The 14,784-nt window shown below is 40.1% G+C and overlaps 1 long non-coding RNA gene across 2 annotated transcripts; it reads left to right on the top strand.

The window, feature by feature from the left end:
* Positions 1-2,032: 2,032 nt before the first annotated feature.
* Positions 2,033-14,414, top strand: LOC306652943. Of its 2 annotated transcripts, none has more exons than XR_013761586.1 (4): positions 2,033-2,251; positions 11,539-11,706; positions 12,620-12,769; positions 13,101-14,414. It is a non-coding gene; the product is annotated as an uncharacterized lncRNA (long non-coding RNA). The 2 variants fall into 2 exon arrangements; XR_013761587.1 differs by having other exon boundaries at positions 11,536-11,706.
* Positions 14,415-14,784: the final 370 nt, after the last annotated feature.

Raw genomic sequence — 14,784 nt, 5'->3', positions numbered from 1 at the left:
GTGCTGGAGGGACTGGTTTGTGTCACTTATCTTGGAGCACTGCCAGGACCTCACATACCCTAGTTTCTGGGGCTGCTGAGAAGTAAATCCATGCAGCGTAGTGCACGCTCGGAGGACTTGCAGTAACAGTAGATCGACACCAGAGGGAGCAGGAGATTAGGAACGCCGGGAAAAAGAAAATTGCAGATCCCTCCAGGTGTCTATAAACTCAAATCCAGAGAAGACACATCCTTGGAAAAAGTTTGAGAAGCTCCCCAGAATCTCAAGCTTTCAATTTTCAAACTGTAGAAAATAAAAAATAAAAATTCCTTTAAGAAACCACAGGGAAGAAAATCTTACTTATAGAAGAGCAAAGGTAAGAAGTACATCTGACTACTCAGTAACCATGAAAGCAAGGAGAGAATGGAGTGAAGTGTGGAGAGAAAAACTTCAATAAGACCCTGCACCCTGACAAATTGTCCTTCAAAAGTGAAGAAGAAATACTTTCTCAAGCAAAAAGTTGAGGGAATTGGTTGCCAGTAGTCCAGCCTTTAATAAATATTAAAAGGAATTCTTTAGAGAGAAAGAAAATGATACAGATCAGTAAACTGGATCTGCATAACAAAGGAGAAGCTTCAAAGAATGCATGAGAAGAGAAGGTTAAACAAAAACATTTTTCACCAAAAAATTTTTATTGGTTCTTTTTAGTTATACATGGGAGTAGAATTCATTTTGATAGAATTATACACACATGGAATATATCTTATTCTTATTAGGACCTTGTTCTTGTGAGTGTACACAATGGAGGAATTCACTTAGGTATTTTCATATGTGTACAGAGGAAAATTACGTTAGGTTTATTCTATTGTCTTTCCTATTCCTATTCTTTCTCCCTTCCTTTCATTTCCCTTTGTCTAATCTACTGAACTTCTCTTCTTCCCCTCCCCACACCTTTTATTGTGGTTTAGTTTCCACATATCAGAGAGAACATTTGACCTTTGGTTTTTCAAGGTTGGCTTATTTCACTTAGTGTGATAGTCTCCAGATCAACCCATTTTCTGGCAAATGTCATAAAGTTATTCTTTATGGATAATGTTCCATCATGTATGTAACCACAATTTCGTTGTCCATTTAGCTGTTCAAGGGCATCTAGGTTGACTCCATAGCTCAGCTATTGTGAACTGTGCTGCTGTAAACATTGATGTGGCTGCATCACTGTACTATGCTCATTTTAAATCCTTTGGCTATATGCTGAGGATTGGGATAACTGGGTCAAATGGTGGTTCCAATCCGAGGAATCTCCATACTGCTTCCCAGAGTAGTTGCGCCAATTTGCAGTTCCACCAGTAACGTACTGTTACTTTTGCAGTTCCACCAACACTTATGGTTACTTTTATTCTTGATAGTTGCCATTCTGACTGGAGTAAGATGAAAGCACTAGAAAAGATAAGACTATGGGGACAGTAAAAATATCAGTGGTTTCCAGGGATTAGGGATAAAGAGAGATGAATATGTTGGACATCGCTGATGTCCAAACTTGAGGTCTTGTCCTCAAACCAAGATGGGAGCAGGTTGGCAGCATCTAAGATACAAGCCATCCAGTGACGCTGGGCATCAGCAGAAGAGTTAAGGAGCTGATCACTGGCTTGGGTCTTGCTGCTGAGCTTTAGGTCAAGCAAAGGCAAGATGTCTCAATGGAGAGAAAATGGGAACTATTTGAAGGACTTTGAGAAGTTCTTCCTAACCAAGGACAATGCTCCATTATCCGAATGCTCCACAATTAAAGCCTCATTCATTAGGGTTAAACATTATTAGCTAGTGAATTGTCTCTATCATTTCAGCCTGAACAAATTCCCTACCTAAAACTACACCGAGGATATGGCAGAGATTTCTAGAAGTTATCATCAACAAAGCACTATTCTACTTCCTGAGCCAAAGATGAACTACATTTCCCGGCTTCCTTTGCAGTTAGGTATAGTCATGTGACCAGGTTCTGCTCAATGGGATAGAGTAGCAGTGATGTGAGCCACTTGAAGATATGGTTCACAAAGCTTCCCATGCAAGATCCTGGCCCTTTCCCTATTCATTAGCTGATTGAAGAAGACTCTTGAGACCTTGAGGAGAGTCAAGCCACAGGAAGAGCTTGATCCTTAGAATGACTCCATTGAAAGGTGCTTATAAGTTTGCATCTGACTGACATAAATGAGAAGCAAACTTTTGCAGAGGGGTGAGGCCATTGGAACTTTGCTTACTATGGCATTTAATACATAAGGTAAGTACCAACAGAAAGTGGAATAAAGGGGAAAAAGGTGGAGGGGGAGGGGAGAAATCTCCAAAAATAAGTGACTTCAGACATTTGTGACTTTCCAATTTAGGAGAAATTTTTGCCTGTGCCCTAATCCTCCTGCCTTATATTTCTCTAACATCTGTCTATTTGTTCCTGTCTCCCCTTAAGACACCTGAAATCAGTCAGGCATCTACTGAAACATTTGTCTAAAATTTCTGTTTTTCCAATTTATCACTTTTTCCATAAGCTAAAGAAGAATGATCATTCTTGAGAACTTGTATGTTTTTAAATTTTTACCTAAGAATTTGACCATTTTAAGGATTTTTAGACAATACATTTATGGAAACTTCTGCCTTAATTATGAGACTTTGATCAGAAAATGATAATATTATATAAAATCAATTTTTGATGTAGATTTAATCACTTTTATATGATTATACAACAAAAAACTCAGCATTTCCCTTGTCTTCCTCCTCTCCTAATATCCTTAATGTTTTTACTGGAAGATCTCAAGGTAGGCAAGAAATAGAGAAGGGAAGGTATTGAATGTGAGAAATCAGAAAATTTAGAATGGAACTGAGTGTCCACCTTCCCTTGCCCCTCCTCCTCTTGTCTGTCCATTAGGTGTCTCTTCACTCAACATCAGCGCTTCTCCCCTGGGGCGATAGTATCCCTAAGGTGATTTTGGCAATTCTGGAAGACATATTTGTCTTTTGCACTGGAGGGGTGCTACTGAAATCTAGTGAACAGAAGCCAGGAGTGCTGCTAAGCATCCTATAACTCACAGTACAAGCCTCCGCAGCAAACAGTTATCCGACAGAAAAAGTCATAGTGCCAAGGTTGAAAAACCCTACCTTATACACCTGAAGCAAACCAAATCAAATCTCATAGTTTAAAAAGTTAGGCATAAAATAGTAACAAAATATGTAGGGAACAAAATTAAATACATATGAACCTCTGGAGGAAAAAGAATTTTCTATAATTAAAATTAACAAATAAACACTTACTCTGTAGTAGATGTTATATCCAGCATTTTAGATGCATAAGCTCCTCTACCTCGAAATATGTCCATAAAGTAGCTTGATCATAACCATTTACCATTTTATTATTTTTTTAACTTTCAGAAAAGGTCCCTTGAAACATTTGGGTTGTAGTTGCCAGAACAATGTCCCCTAATCCTAAGTTTTTAGTGTATATTTCCCACAAATAAGGGCATTCTTTTTTATTATCACTATTCAACTATAAGAAAGTTTATATTAAAATCTTATATCCCACTCAAGATTTGCTAGTTGCACAGTAATGGCAATTAAATATAAGGAAAGGACCAATCCAGAATCATGTATTACATTTAGTTGTCATGTCTCCTTAACCTGAGTTTCTCTGATATTTTTGAGTTTTTCTGATATTTTTCTCATGATTAGGTTTAGGTTTGTATCATAAGTACACCAACATACTGCTAGCCCATTTTATGCTTTTATGCTATCAGCAGTCATTTCCCCAAGAAGTCCTGGCTCTTTTCAGTGGGAAGTTTATTTAGAAGCCACAGCCTTGAACTAAACTTGCTCATTGCTCTAGGAGTGATGTTTCCTCATCACAAAACCAGAAAACTAACACTACTCCCTCCCCATGTGTGTATGTTGTACATCCACATAGTGAACATGTATATTTAGCAAGTGTATATCTATCTATATTTATATCTAAATCTATATCTATCTGTCTATCTATCTAGTCTATTGGAAGCCATGACTTACACACTATTATCTTTATTCTAATTTCTCCCTTTGCAAATTTGTAGCTGCCATCTCAGACAGATTAACTTCTATTATCCTTAACATATTTAATTATTTGATAAATCCCCTGTATGTATTGAATTTGCATAGCCACTATCTTTCTCCCGGTTATCATACCCCAATATCTTGTATCAGGATATCCACACTGTGTGGAAGCCCTGCTATCTAAAGTGAGTTCTGATCTCCATGCCAGGATATCTTTCTTCACTGCTTGGGCTCTGGCTCCCCAACATGCCAGGCTGCTCCTAAGTGGGACTTACCTTTTTCCCCTGCAGGGGTTCAAACATCCTATACTAGATCACCTCCCACATGTGGGTGGACTCCTCAAATACCACCCCCTCATGTGGACATCCTTGTTGCCCAATGTTTTAGTTGGCTTTTTTGTTGCTACAACCAAAAGAACTGACAAGAACACTATAAAGGAGGAAAAGTTTATTTGGGGCTCACAGTTTCAAGAGTTCTCAGTTTAGAAATGATTGATTCCATAGCTTTGGGCCCAAGGTGAGGGAGAACATCATGGCGGGAGGGTATGACAGAAGAAAGCATTTCAGGACATGACAATCAGGAAACAGAGAGCTCCGTTCACCAGGGACAAAATCTGAACTCCAAAGGCATGCCCCCAGTGACCTATCTCCTCCTGCCACACCCTCCCTGACACTGTTACTGCCCAGTTAATCCATGTCAGGGATTAATGCACTGATTAGCTCTCATAAATCAATCATTTCACCTCTCAGCTTTCTTGCATTGTCTTACACATGAGCTTTTGGGGGATACCTCATATTCAAACCATAGCACCCACTTGGGCTCCAACTTTGGATACTAGGGCACACCTCTGTGAGGATGGCCCTTACTGTGGGCTCTGACATCTTGTCCTCCCAGGCAGATACAACACTGCTTGGTTTCCAACAGTGCACCAGTGCCACTTTGTGCCTCCTGCTCTCCTCAGTGCCCACATGTGCCCTGTGGTATATGCCTACCTGGCTCTGCCCCACTTAATGGTTGTAGGTATCATTTTTTCAGGAAGAGAAATAAGAGAAGAGTTAAAGCTCATGTAGAGTTTAGAAATGAGGAGACATAGGTTCCCTGAGTTAAATGACTTGCCCAAAGTTAAAAACTTAGCAAGTAGTAGAATGAAGACCAAGCCCAGGCCAGGCCGACTTGCTGATGTTTAAATGCTCCAAGAGAGACCTAAATGCCACAAAATAGGGAATTATCCTGAAGAACATGTGAAATAAAAATAATAATATTATAAAACTTCACTTTCTGCCTGTGAAAGATAGATTGCAGTAGACCAAGCCTATTGCCAAGACGAACTAGGAAAACTATATACAAAATTTATGATGCATTTAATGGAATCAGAGTTATACCAAGGCAGTTAATATTGGAAGAGTCAAAACTTGGTCAAGAATAGAAATTCACTTAGTTGAGTCCAATGAGCTATGCCACTTTCCCCTGAGGCATCTGACAAGTCATACATAAAAAGAGTGAGAGGCTGAAAGGCCTAGCAAACTCTGATCATAAAGTAGGAACTAAGCAGAAATTGTGATGAGTTCATAGGATTAGATTTTTAAAAAGTGAAGTATACCAAAAAAAGCCAGGACCTTGTGAGGTCAAACCCTCTCAGAAGAAAAAGAAGCCTGAACCTAACACTGTATACCAGCTTTTGCCTGAAGGTGTCTGCTGATTCCTAAGTGACAGAGGCCAAACAGCGTGCATTAAAATAGTGAAAAACTAAGTCAAGCTATAAACACTTTAACTGGGTAAGGGAGAGAACTTGAAGACGAGTCCTGGAAATAACCTGGGCTTTCAACCACAACCACTGAGTGGCTGTACCCTAGGAGTAAGGTAGACTCAAAATAAACCAGGATTTAAAATGATGCCTACTTCAAATCAATTCAATCTCTGCTTGGATTAAATTAATCTTCTAGTCTGATACTTGCAACTAGTTAAAATAAATTATCTCCAGAGGCAAAAAATATTATCCAGAGCATTTTCAATTTTTCCTACATAATGTCTAGCATTCCAACAAAATTACCAAGGCATACAAAGAACAAATACGCAATGGAAGGGAACTCATAGGTAATTAGACAGTTCTTAAATTGAAATGACTCAAATTAATAGGTTCAAGAAAATGGTTACTTTTACTAGTAACTTAAATTCTATAAAAAAGAAAAATTATTTGGACATGGTGGGCATTTCCCCTAGCTACTTGGGAGGCTGAGGCAGATTGTGAGTTCAAGGTTAGTCTGGACAACATAGTGAGATCCTATCACTAATAAATAAATAATTAAATACATAAATAAATAAAAAAGAACAAGAAAAAGTCTAGAATTGAAAAAATATAATAACTGAAATAAAATAACCAGTGGATGATATTTAGAGAAGATTGGACTCAGCTGAAGAAATGTTGACTGAATTTGAAGATAAATGATTGGAAAACATCCAGAGTGAAGCAGGAAGGGGAAAAAGGAATGAAAAATAGAGAAAAAAGTGAATGTGACCTTTTATCATACAGTGAAAAGGAGTAAGATAGGTATGATTGGAGGCTATCACACCTATGTTAGGAGAAGCTGGATCTCCTGTCAGCTTCTCTTTCTTGGAGAAGAAAGAGCAAAGGAAGGGGAAATGACTGGGAATTTGCAAACTGATGAAAGACATCAAGTCACAGATTCAAGAAGCCCTCAAACATCATGCCTAGGCACATCACAGTAAAACCACGTCTAGGTTACATATATCTGTTTTGATTTTGCTTTAAAACCAAGAGAATTCTTAAAATCTGACAGGGGAGAAAAAGATCTGCTATCTTCAATGGAAATAATAGAAGGCAGCAGACAATGGAATCATACCTTTAAAGTGCAGAGAGAAAACAATGCTCACCTAGAACTACACATCCAAGGAAAAACATCTTTCAAAAATGAGAGCAAAATTAAGGCCTTTTCAGACGAAGACTGAAGAAATTTATCACCAATACTCTCACACAAAAAGAAATTCAGAGATTTATTTAGACAAATGGAAGATTACCTTGGACATAAATAAGATAATGCAAGAAGGAATGAAGAAAAATAGAAAGAGAAAACAGGTAGACAAAGCTAATTAGTGGTCCCCAACTCAGGGCACTTTTGCCCACTAACTAACGTTTGGCAATGTCTGAGGTCATTTGTATTTGTCACAGCTTGGAGGCTGGTGATATTAGCATCTAGTTAATAGAGACACAGTAATACTGTTAAGCAATCTATAATGCATAGGAAAGTCCTCCACAACAAACAGTTGTTTGGCTCAAAATGTCAACAGGGTCAAAGTTGAGAAACCCTGATCCAAATTACTACTGTTTATATATAGGCCAATAATAATGTCTATGAGGTTTAAATTTATTCAGAATTGTGGTATGTTATGAAAGTAACACAAAACATGTGAGTTGGTACATGGAGTTAAAGTGCTTGAAGATTTTGGTGTTGCCTGAAAAGTGATCAGAGTTTAATTTGTTTTATTCACTAGTAAATCAAAGATGCATTTTGTAATGTATGATTAATAAGCTAATGGGGGGGGGAAGGTTAATAAAAATTTAGGGAAAATTGTTGAGTAATTGGAAATGCAATGAAAAAGAGAAAAAGAAAAATAGAACAGATGGAACAATAGAAATTGCATAGTAATTGGTAGACAGAAACTTTAATATACTATTCATTGTATTACATATAAACAGCTATAACATTTCAAATAAAAGATTGTCAGAGCAGATGAGCAAATAAAATCCACTAATATTCAGCTTAAGCAATCTGTTTTAAAGTTTGAAAGACCTGCCTTAACTATAAAATCTGGAAGTTAAAGAATGTGGGTAGATATACTACACAAGTGCTCACCAAAGTCTTAACCTAAGTATGTTAATATCAAATACAGCAGCCTTTAAAGCAAAAAGCATATTTAGAGACAAAATGAAACATTTCATAATAATGAAATTGTCAATCTACCATAAGTACTCAATGATTTAACATGATGTATCTAGTAATGTAGCGTCAAATACATGAAGGAAAAATTGACAGAACAAAAAGTAGAAATTAACGAATAGAAAATCAGAGTGTGAGATTTGAACATACCACTTTCAGTAACTGTAAGAACAAGCAAAAACCCACAAAAAAGCACTTTTTAATGAAAGACCTGAACAACATGGAATTTAAAAAAGCTTCTCCAACTGATATACTGTAGAATACTGCACACAACAATAAAATTCATATTTTTTCAAAAGCATATGAAATATTTATCAAAAAGTACCATATGTTTGGCTATAGAAATTTAAAATTTTAACTGCAAAACATATTGTAGTTTTAAATATTAGAAAAGAAATAAGTCTGGTGGTACACACTCCTAGCCCCACATACTCGGGAGACTAAGGAAGGAGGACTGCAAGTTCAAGGTTAACCTCAGCAAGACCTTACTCTGACAATAAAAAATAGGCTGGGGATGTAGCTCTGTGGTAGAGCACCCCTGAATTCAATCCCCAGAACTGAAAAAGAAAAAAAATAAATAAAAAGAGTCCAGTTCAGTGGTGCATGACTGTAATTCCAGAGGCTAGGAAGGCTGAGACAGGAGGATCACAAGTTTAAGGCCAGCATGAGCAACTTAATGAGACTAAGTAACTTAGAGAGACCCTGTCTCAAAATAAAAAGGACTGGGGATGTAGCTGAATGGTAAAGTGATCGTGGGTCCAATCCAAGAAAGGAAGGAAAGAAGGAAGGAAGGAAGGAAGGAAGGAGGAAGGGAGGGACAAATTATACTCAAAGAAAAAGGGAAAAATTAAGAAGAAAATGAGTGAAATATAAACACCATTTTAAAAGTATTTACCTTTTTTTTTTTTCCCCTCAGTGCTGGGATTGAAGGGCCGTGCATGCTGGGCAAGAACTGTACTACTGAACTACATCCCCAGCCCCTAAAATAAATTTAAATCTATAATTTAGGTCACAAATTTAAACATCAAAGATAATAACATAAGATGCTAGAAAATAACACAGAATTCTATCTTCATAACTATGACGAGGGAAGTACTTTTTAAATGGGAAACAAAACCACAGAGGAAAAGATTTACAAATTGAACTACATATAAATGAAAATTCCTGTTTATCAAAAGACACACTTAAGGTATTAAGAAAGCAAACTATAGAGTGGGAGAAGGTATTGTAAAACACATATCCAGAGCACATAAAGAATGTTTACCATGTAAATAAGGATAGAAAATTGAAAAGTAGGCAAAAAGATTTGAAGAGGCAATTGTAAAAAAAAAAAAAAAAAGAGTATCTGAATGTTTAAGAGATGGTAATTAAAAGGTGCCCAAATTCATTAATTATGAGAAAATACACAAACTCCTGTGGCAGAGATACCAGACCTGATCATAAAATGAAATTACAGAACAAATTATAGAACACTATAAGAGAACCAATGCCCGGGGAAAGGGTTCATTTTTCTCCTCCGCTCTGACAGACAGCCTCTCTTCAGGGAACCTAATTAACCTGGGTCCCTAGCTGTTGGACTCCAAATAGCTGTCTCCCTGAGCCTCCCTTTTGAAATGTAAACATCCCTGGGAAAGGCTTTCAAGGCCAGAGTTCAACCTGTAAAGCGTCCTTTCTTCTTATACTTTGAAACTTTCTGATCTCTGTAGGAATGTAGATTTATCACTTAATTGCTAGGTCAATTAATCGCTGTCTAAACTATAACCTCCTTGGCTTGGTTCTTAGAAATATAACTCTTAGGGAGATAAACACAGGTCATCTTGAGTTACTGCTGCCTGTGGTGAAGGTCACTTCGTGATAACCCTCGCAGATCTTTTTACTGTCTTTGTTCTTCACCTGTGAACTACTTATCATCGTAAATCCGATGTGCGTGGTCTTTGGTCATGTAGGCTAAAAATGCAAACCCACCAATGTCGTAATGGTTAAGAAAGGATGTCCAATTTCCCACGAAAGCCCCGGGTAACTCAGCTGGGGCCCAGAATTTCAGAGTACTCGCTACTCTGGGTCCACCGGTGTAAATACACCCAAGTTCTCCAGTCCTGTGAGTGGTGCTTGATCTCTTGCTGAGAGAGATCTCCATCACACACACACACACACACACACACACACACACACACACACACACACAACCAGAGGGCTAAAATAGAAAGTAGTTTAAAAAAAAAATAGAAAGTTGAAGAATATGTGAAATCACTAGAAATCTCATTCTCTGCTGTTAAGAGTATATGGCAATACAGCAGATCTACTGAAGCTGAAAATATTCATAGCTCATGATCCAAAATTCTAGTTATGTCCATCAGAAATATGTAGTTAACCCTTGGTATCCACAGGGCATCAGTTCCAGGACACGGCTCCCCCCACCCCCGCACCAAATGCTCAAGTTCCTTATATATACATCCTCCACATACTTTAAATCATCTCTAGATTAGTTATCTAGTATAATGTAAATTCCATGGAAATAGTTGTTTGCTGTATTGTTTAGGGGACAATGACCAGGAAAAAAAAGTCTGGCATATTTTTTTCCAGATATTTTGGATCTGTGGTTGGTTACCTGCAGGCATGAAGCCACAGACAAGAAGTGCCAACTGTACACGCATGCTTAATGCCTTATATAAAAATAATTGTGGAAACATTCATAACACTGTAACTTGGAAACAACCCACATAGCTATCAAAAGTGGAATGGATAAAATATTGTGCTATATCCAATCAACAAAATATTATACGGTAAAAGAGTTGAACAACATCCACAAGACAGAATCTCCAAACATTGCATTGAGCAAAAGTCACACAAAATAATATGCACTGTATTATTCCATTTATATAAGGTTTAAAATAGACAAATATAATTTATGGTAATAAAATTGAGAATAGTGATTACTTTTGGGGGGATAGGGAGAGGAATAGTATGTGTTCTCTTTCTTGAGTCGCGGGTGATGCCTATATCATGTTCTGTTCACTTTATGAAAATTCACTAATGATGTGTGCACTTGGGTGTGGCATACACAAGGAAAATATATGGTGCTTCCTTAAAATAAGGTTACAGAAAATAAGTTATTTCTGAAATATTTGATAAAATAGAAACATGTTAGAAATAACATGTATCATCGAATGCCAATTTAACAAAAATTGCAGATAGAGATTACATGTGGGTACAGGTAAAGATTAAGTATAATGCAGAAAATATGCATACTGATGTATTAGAAAGACTGGAAACATACTAAATTGTTAATAAGTGTTATCTCTAGGTGATTAATAACTAATATCTTATAGCTTTTCTTGGTACTTTTCTGTTTTTCAGATTTCTAAAAAGAATTATAAAGTTGTGAAGAATTCATTTCTGCAATGAGAGGAATGTGAGAGAGAAGTTCATGAAAAGCACCATCCAGACAGGGAGTGGAGAGGAAGCAGAACCAGATAGGGCAGAGAGAGGCCAGTCACGTGTTCTCCGCTCCTAGGTGGAACTTTTTTCTACCCCCCAGCAGGGCCTGCTGACATCCTGGGTCTCCTGCCAGCTGTAACTCAGATGTCCAGAGCCAACATCATGAAGTGGTTGCTTCTCCAGTTGCTGTTGCTCCTCTGCAGGGTGATCCTCCCAGCGTCGGGGAAATTGAAAGAAAGAGTTCATTTCGAAATTGAATTTCCAGATTACAGTAGGTATTTTGGCTGGGTTTCAAAATGAAACGTGGATGGAAAATAAAAGGACTTTTCCCAGTCTGGTTGCAGAGAGGAGCCAGGGGTGACCATATGTGAAAATACTGGTTCTTTTAAAAAGCCAGGATACCCAAGGGAAATAAAATGTTTAGATCTCAACCTTGAGGCTCTCCTGACACTAAAAGTAATATGATGGTCCTGTGGGTGACTGGGGGGCTGGGGGGGCCACACTGAGCTTTTGTCCTGGAGGACACTCATAAGAGCTCCAGAGGATTCAGAGCTTGCAAGGTGGGTGGGGAAGGACCAGGAGGGCAAGTCCTTGGTTAAATGTCCCAAAGATGAACACCAAATTGGGAAATGGCTGCTAAGTATTTCTTAACTCATGGCCCTTTTTTAGGAAATTGAATATTTCTGAACATTGGGCATATGAAAGAGAAATAAAATGCGTGCCTGACGGAAGCACTGGGGTTAAAAAAAATAAAATAAAATCTGCAGAATCAGGGGGAGGATGGTGGGTAGACATGGTGTGGTGGAAGGAAAGAGCCCAGCTTCCAAGGGCCATTTCAGCCAGAAGGGCAGGTGGAAGCCCATTCCTTCTACTCTGGGACTCGAGCCCTCCCATGCCCCCACAGGAGGAGGATGGGGGGCTAGCAGACCCCTTGGGGCTCTTTGTTCAGAGAATTGGGCTTGGTTTCTGTGAGTTTAAATTCCATGGGGTGACTTCCTAGTGGCTAGGGGGATTTGGGGAGAGCGTTGGGGATTGGCTCTTTATCCCTAGAATTGAAAAGACTACTTAGGTCTTTGGGTGGGAGAAGAAGGGGAGTCTACAGAGTGGGTCCCTGAGCATCAGAGGAGCTGATAATAGTGAGAAAGACTCTTCTTTGGGGAGTTAACTGCTTATTCTCTCCTCAGTTTTATCAAAGCCAAAAGTGAAATCCTGTCCCAAGACTCCCAGCCCCCGGCAGTGCAGGACCTCCTGCAGGTTACACCTAGAGTGCCCCGCTGAGCACCTGTGCTGTGTTGCGGTCTGTGGGAACGTGTGCATGCAATTCGAGGACATGGGTGAGACCCGAAAAACACTTTCCCCTCCTCGTCCAGTTCCCCACACCGTGGGGAGACAGCAGGACACGAGGTCTCCCTAGGCCCTGTATCCAATCTGGGGTCCTGCGCTTCCTCACCCTAGACCCAGAGCCTCCTCTCTCCACTCTCAGGCCCATTCGATCTAGCCAAACCCCAGGAGGTATGACTGCCTTCTCTGCTCACTGGACTTAACACATCATGAGAGAAGCCTCTGTGGGCATCTCTTAAACCGCAGAAGACATTCCTGCCCCCAGGGTTTAGGAGGATCAGTTATGCTTAAAGAAAGCTGTTTCTCACCCCTTACATCTTTCAGAGAACGGAAATCTGGGATAGAAATCAGCAACATGATGTCCAATGCTGAGCATTAAACCACAGTGAGAACTGGAGGAAGCCCCGGGAAGTCTTGGAAGAGGACCACGTGACCTCCTGTGGGACCATCTTCTTGCCCCAGCTGTGGGTGGGGGAATGTGCCAAGGGCGATGTCCTTCCTCTCTGCCATCCCTCTTCCTGCAGCTGATACGTTCGTAGTCTTAAGTCCTTTCCAAATAAGTTGCTACAGTAACCTGGCACCTCTATTTCTTTTTCTACAGTCCCACAACTATTTGCTCCCCGCCAAAGTTACTCTCACTCCACCTTTTGCCTAAGCCCCCAGCCCTGGTTGGGATCTCCCCATCTTCCCACCCTGACCTACGTGGTCTCCTTAACTGGGACTCCTGGACTGGACTTGGCTCTGTTCACTGGCTAACACCCCTGGGAATACTGCTCAAGAGCCTGTCCCTCAGGGTTCTTCACACCTGGGGTAGCCTTCCTCACACCATCTTAGGCCTGTGATTCTAGCAGGTCTCCACAAGTTACTTCCCCATTAACTAATCCACGGAGATGAAATCTTATGTAAAGTGATAGCAACAATGGTCTAGAACTGAAAGGAGTTTTGCCATCGGTCTCCCCAGCCACGTTTTCTTATCTGTGAATGTGTGATTTATTACTATTATTTATTCAATCATTTGGAGTTTTCAGGGGTCTTTTCAAATATAAATGTTGTTAGAATAAACAACCTTCAGAGGTTACAGAGGCCTAACATGTGCCACTTTGTGGAAAGAGCCACTTTACGGAAGTGGAAGTGTCACTAACTGTACCTGCTGGTACATAGTCCAAGGAAGGGTTAAGTCACATGACCCAAACAAGCAGGCACCAGGGAGTGGCAGGTCAAGAAGATGTAACAGTGTCCACTTCATGTTTGAACATAACCCTTGCCGCTCTGCCACTGTGGCTTATTTTAAAACTGACACTTTCCCCCTCTCCCTTCTCTTGCTCCCTAACCATAAGGGAAGCAAGATTAAACCTCCCCGCCTAGGCCAAGTTCCCTGTCCAGCTCACACCCCACAGGAACGAAGGAATCCAGCCTTCGGGACTGGAGCCAGAAGACCTAAGAAATGGCTCTCTCTCAAGGCTGCAAGTGAACTCTGACCCCTGACAGGGTACATCTGGGATGCGGCCTTGGAATCAGCTCTTTAAAAGTCCTCTGTTCCCCCTCACAGAACCACAGCCCCTAGGACAGGAGTCACCTCTTTCTTCTTTGCTAGCAAAGCAATAAAGCTTCTTTCTCCTTTTCCCCAAAACCTTGTCTTTGTTATTGGATTGGCACTGGGGACAAGGACCACTGAGCTTTCAGTAACAAAGGGACTAGTGGAAGTTGACTCAGTAAGATAAGGTGATGGATAGATATATAGACCCCACCCCACCCCCGCTCCTCTGTCCAGCCCTATCTGAGTTTCCTGAAATGCGTCTCTCAGGAGCTAGAGATGTGCTGGAGGCAGAGCACAGGAGGGGAACGGGGCTACGAGAGGGCTCCGGGCTGTTCTCCTGGACTAGCAGAGAGCGACTGCCTTGGTCCAAACCCAAAATGAAGCAGTTGAGGAAAACTGTGGCCACCTGGTCAACAGGATGCCCATGTGCCCCCAGGTGCTCTAAGGGACTCTGCCAGCCTTTCCACTTGG

This window comes from Sciurus vulgaris, assembly GCF_902686455.1.
Source record: "Sciurus vulgaris genome assembly, chromosome: 2".
In the NCBI taxonomy this organism is placed as follows: domain Eukaryota; kingdom Metazoa; phylum Chordata; class Mammalia; order Rodentia; family Sciuridae; genus Sciurus; species Sciurus vulgaris.
The sequence above is the reverse complement of the archived record's forward strand: the minus strand, read 5'-3'. Positions and strand labels throughout refer to the sequence as shown.